The sequence below is a fragment of the Anomalospiza imberbis genome, chromosome 7 (genome assembly GCF_031753505.1).
Source record: "Anomalospiza imberbis isolate Cuckoo-Finch-1a 21T00152 chromosome 7, ASM3175350v1, whole genome shotgun sequence".
Lineage (NCBI taxonomy): Eukaryota > Metazoa > Chordata > Aves > Passeriformes > Viduidae > Anomalospiza > Anomalospiza imberbis.
This window is the reverse complement of record NC_089687.1, coordinates 7,478,343-7,484,342: the sequence shown is the minus strand read 5'-3', so window position 1 is coordinate 7,484,342 and position 6,000 is coordinate 7,478,343.

Genomic DNA, 6,000 nt, shown 5'->3' with positions numbered 1-6,000 from the left:
TTGGGGTTTTTTTTTAAGTACATAGCAAAAAACACCTATAGGGCATGTTAATATGATTGACTGCAAACCAGATTTAAAGAATAATACAGTTTAATGGAGAAATGAGGCTACAGCAATAAGAATTTGAAACGCTTTTCCTGTTATCTGGAGAAGCAAGTAAGTACATTTCAGTTTTTGTGATCAGCCGCTAATTAAACAGGTTTTCAGCTGCATTCAGCACCTGATCCTGTTGTGAGGTTCCGAGTGAGTGTAGCAGGATTTCTGCAACCACTGAGGTAATGAGGTGGCTCAGGGTAGCAGAGCAAGTGCAATCCCAGTGTTATGCACCGGCCTTTTAAAATATGGTTTTCCTCTGGGCTGCTTCTTGTTGTTTACCAGTGTACATGATTGCTTTTACCTACATGGAATTAGTTTCCATCTCTGCAGGATTTTTTGTCCAATAAATTAACTTGGGTATATGGAAAGCAGTAGGAAAGAAGTGCCTGGGTTTTGAAGATGCTGCCACTGGATTTAGGGAGATGCTGTAGATGGAATATTCCTGTAGCAAATCAGGTGACATTATTTACTTGGTGCTTGGGGTAAATTTGAGGCCCTTGTGTTCCAGCTGCCTTAGTAAAGAGGTGGAGGAGCCCATCAGTGCCCTAAAGCAGATCCCATGCTCTGTTTCGCTCTAACAGGCTTTAAAGGTGCAGCACCAAAAGAGTCTTCCCTGACTTCAGAGGCAGGGTTTGGAAGGATCATCCCCCTCACAGCTACCCAGGGGTCACTGGAGCACCAAGTCCTGGCTCTTGGCTCTCTGACTTTGAGGAGAGAAGAGACCATTTTTGCTCTGATACTGCAGGAGAGAGCTGCTTGTCCTTTGCTCTGTGACTTACTGGTTAAAGAAGTTTCTTGCCATATGGGAAGATGATTTTTACTTCTTGGGTATACTTCTCTTGAATACTTTGAGAAAAATGAGCTCTGTTACTTCTTGGGAGTTAGGGTTTCACTCATTAGTAGGTAGAAACCTTACAAAGTTCAAAAGAAAGTATTTGAAAAATCTCTTCCCAAGATATCTTAGTTGATAGGTCTGAGTAAAAAAAACTTATTTCAAAGGAAAAGACCATTCTGGAAGGAGGACTAGAAATGAAAGTCCAGTGGATATAGCTGTGTTAAGAGGGACAGAACAGCTACTAAATTATGTAGCAATGCCAGAAGTAATAGGATTATCTATTTCTGTCATGGTCTGGGTCAAACTGAAGACCAACAGTTGAACTTAAAGTGCTATATAAATGCATAGGAAAGTTCCCAAATGCTTATAATCACCCTCTCAGTTGCTGTGAATTCTGATATTTAATGATCTTCTTTCTCTCTTTCGCAGTCATATTTTTATTATATGTGAAAGGGTTATTGTAGAAGTCTTTTCTCTTCACATGGGTCCTGTTTGTCCACAGTTGGAACCAGCTGCATGGGGCTGGAGGAAGAAACGTATTTTGTAATTTACAGTAGGGTAGATTTAGTCCTTGCTAAAATCCTCTGCATCCTCACTATGTTCCAGAAAACACCATATTTATCACCAGATTCTAGAATTTACATTAAAAATGGCATAATAGAATACATTTCTACATCTTGATTCTTGTTTTGTTTATAGAGTTTCCTTCAAAAAGCACCATTTTATTCCTTCATTTTCTGGAAGAGAGGGATAGAGCAAGCTGTTGGGTACCTGAAGCTCAAGCTTAATTAGTTTTCTCAGGTCTGCAGTAATATCTTATGGCTCTTAATGTTTCTTGGAAAGGTGCTACAAAAGATAGAGAGAGCTGCATGCTCCACTTCCACCTGGAATACTCTCATTAGCTGTGGATTCACCCCAAGGAAATAAACGAGAGTTAAAAGGCCAGCAAAATGTACCCCGTAGAGCTTGGATAAAAGAAAGGAGCATTCAGTGTTTTTTTTTTTTTTTTCCCAAACTTTAAATAAGGGAGATTATTTCAACTAGATTATAGGCAGCAAAATGAGCTGACATCTTTTGCTATAGCTGAGGTTAGGTTTGTGGAGGAGAGGAAGAAGCGCTGGCTGACGTCTGCTGTGAGCTGCCCACCTGAGACATCTTGGAGGTGCCCAGCAGCTTCTGGATGCAAAGTGCAAATATCACAGCACAGACAGCAGGTTCTCAAACCAGATGGTGACCATGTGCTGGGCAAATCCATGCCCAGGTGTTTACCTGAATGGCATTTGCAGAGCACATTTGCCTTCTAACCTGGTATGGGAAACTTTGAATTAGGCTGCTGCCAAGGCTGTGGTGAGGGGGAAGAATGCTCTTTACCTTGCATATATATTTCTTGAAAAATGCTTGAGAAAGGAGGTTTTGACAGGTTTGCACTCATTACAGTTCTCTGGACAGCTCCAAAATGTAAATAAAAGGAGATTCAGGTGTTAGCAGAGAAGAACTTTGCTGCAATCAAAATACTACAGCTCCCTGAATAGCCTTCTTGGAGGGAAGCTGCAAACAAACCCTGTTTGCCTGGGACATTTTTCTTTGAGTGATTTCAAGGAGCTTCACCATTACCCAGGGGTTTGATCCAAATATTCAAAGGTTAGGCCTAATTTAGAAAATATATCTGCCTTGTTGCTTAGCATTTACTTTGTTTCCCCCATTGACATGCTAGCCAGCACACAATTCAAAGAGAGACTGGCATTCAGCCCTGCAGGGCTGGGATTGCCACTGGAGATGGCTGAATCAGAGATTCCTCCTCTCCCCAACCTTTCCAAAAGATTCCTGTCTGCCGCCACCACACAGCTCATTCCTCACCCTCCTGCAGGTTATGATAATCACTGTTCCCAGGGACAGAGGAGAACAAAGAAGTGGCCTTCAGTCTGAAAGCTGAGCCCCGAGCTGTCAGCCTCATGCCAGTGGTGCCACAGCTGCCTTGTGAATTTCTGCTCTTCCATTCCCTGGCTCCTGCTTCCCGTTGCAGATTTTGGTTGGTGGAATTTGGATAACTACAGATGATTTTGATGGCAATTTGCTTTGGTTTCTCTTCTCACTTAGACTGCTGAACATAAACTCCAATTGCATTTGTTTTTTAGAGCAGCTGGCAGGCATGATCGTGCTATCATTTGTGCATCAATAATTCCATTTTCATCTCACTTGCTAAAACAGAACAAGTTTTATTCATTTGCAGGTTTTTCATATGAAAATCTGACTTGTGTATTGATAATACATCTCTCATTTAGGGAGAGCTTTGCTGATCCCCCCATGATCATCAGTTCCATATAAAATATATTTAAAGCTTGTCTTTCTGGCAGAGCTCACTGAAGTATCTGATGTATCTGCAGAGCTAATAGAGCCTCGTTCTGTATTTGTATTCTGCAGTTGATTGTTCAATGATTTCTCCTGCTGAATTGCAATAGATGAGCTGTTTAATGTTGCAACGGCTCATTTTGTAATGTAAAAACAAAAAAACCTCTCGATTCCAAATTGTGTTTGCTAGTTAGAATGCAGAATTTAAATGAGATTTATATGGAAGATGTATTTTTCCCATTGTTTCGCTAATGCAGAAGGAAAACAGGTCTTCAGTCTTTCTAAAAGAAAATCAAAGCAACCATGGTAAGAATTTGTTTTGCAAGGAAGAAGCATCAATAAGAACTAAACCTCTTCCCTTCTACACATTTCAGTCCATATTAGCGATTTTTAAAATACTTTCTCAATTCAGAAATAACAATTTCCAATAAGTGTGTCTTTCCTGACAGTTGAAATGTTAAAATTTCTAAAAGTGAGCACTTTATATTTATTTACCCTGTTATGTCTTCTGCTGCTGAGTCAATGAATATTTCCACAACATTCTCGATCTTCTTTTTGCCAAAGTAGCACTGATTTTAAAGGGGCTTTTATGTTTTACTGGCAAATTGTGCTTGTGAAGGGCAATGAAAGGCTCAAAAGCAGATGCTGTATTTTGTCTCTTATTGACAAACTGCACGAGATGGGCACCTGAATTAAGTCAGCCCTCACTTCAAATGCCAAGTTGGTATTTATTGTATGTTCATGAATGTTTACCCACCTCTGTGAGGGAAAGCACCCAAGAGGGCAAGGGAGCATTGGAAATTCTGCTGGCTTTTATGTTTGGGGGCAGCCTTGGCTCTGTGCAGAGAGCTGGGGTCCCAGGCAGTGTTGTGGTGTGTTGGTGAGTGACCTGAAAGACAAACCCGCACTCAGGGGCTCCCACTCAGCACTGAATTATCCAGTTAGAGTATCAGAGGTTAAAGCATCATCTCTGTGCACTGTTGTGCACATTTAGGACTGAATTATAGCTGATGAGGAGTGCTAAAATGGAGTTTGATATTGTAAGATTAATGCTAAAGAGCAAGGTAAACCTCCAGTGCCAGGTCCGTCCTGGAGCCGCTGGCATTGGCTCCACTGGACGTGAGGGAAGCTTCTGGCAGCTTTTCACAGAGGCCACCTCTGCAGCCCCCCACTGCTTAACCCTTGTCATGCAAACCCAACAGAGAGTATTAAAACGATTCCTTCTGGTATTCCATGAGCACGTCTGTTTTTTAAAAGCATATCAGGACTCTAATCCCTATTTCGCAAAACGTCTGCTGATGTTCAGTAACGATACTCCTGTCATGAAACCTTTTTGAGTGTTTTTAGGTTTTTTCTCCTGTTTGTACTGCGAAATGACAGTATTTAAAAATATTTGAGAAGCAAAAATTGACCCTGCTAGGAACTGAAGATAATTGTCAGGCATTTAAAATTGCTAAGAAGTAAAACTGTTAACACTTGTGTCCTCACTAATTATGTTCTGCATATCTGTGTTCCCCTAGCAACTTCTGGTGCCTCTGGTTCCACTCTAACTAAGGGCTGTGGGCTGTTAGATGAGGGTGCAAAGTAAAAATAGCTGATTCTTCTGAAGAGCAATGCTTGCTATTGCTTGTGGAGAAGTGTGTGATGGGATCCCCCTAAGTTATGTTCCAGTGCTGCAGAAAAGATTTTGCCGTAGTGCCCTGCAAGTCCCAGGTGTGTGGATCAATGATACACAGACCTGACAATTTGTTTCAGCTCCATGTAAATCTCTTGTAATCCTCCTGTTTAATGGCAGTGTTCATGTTTCTCAACCCAATGTGCTGTTACCAGCTGCAGAGAGCTGAAGTGCAATGGACACTGAAGCATCGTCAGCACCTCTGTAAAGAAGCTCAGGTGTTCTTCTGGGCAGGTTCCTTCAGCATTGGCTTCTGTTAAAGGCCAGGTTTCTGGAAACACAAAATTGGCCTTACTCTTTGCCAGTGAGTCACTGATGGGATGTTGCTGTGCTTCAGCCAGCCCAGAGCAGCTCTTTGTTGCCAGTCAAGAGAAGAAATGTGTGTGGCAGGGCAGGGAGGACCTGAATGGAGCAAACTGTTGGGTGATGCTGGGGTTTCAGCCAGAGAGAGGGATTGTGGGCATGTTTTTGTATCCCTGGTTTGGCTCAATGGCACCACACTTGGCCAGAAGCTCTGAGAAGCCAGCTTGATCTCAGTGATCTCATGGCACCCTTAAGGGGATTTAAGGCAGGGCAGTTTGTCCAGTCCAAGTGAGATGTACATTTTGGATTCTGCAGCATGTGCTGGGCCTCAGTGATGATTTACGTAGTCACCTGTGAAATGAAGTGTCAAAAGCAGCAGCAGGTGATTTTCTCATGCCATGGGGCAAAATACTTGTGGGGCAATTCTTCTTCATATGTCCGACAACTCCAGTTATCTACAGAAGCTTTAAATAAAATAAAAGCTAGACTCCCTGTGTTGTCACTGCCCCATGCTTGAACACATTGATATTCTGAGCAGAGAATGGCCATTTACAGGAAGAATTTGTGCATCACTTTAGCATTTGGGGTTTAGTGAGACTCTTAATGGTGGCTTCAGTTGGAAGACACACAACTTTATGTGCAACAGAACAGCAATATATTTATTAAAATCTTGCAGGTTTGGTTCATTTATTGCCCCAGGAGGCAGCTGTTTTTTTCCTCGGTGCTTTTCACTTATTGCACC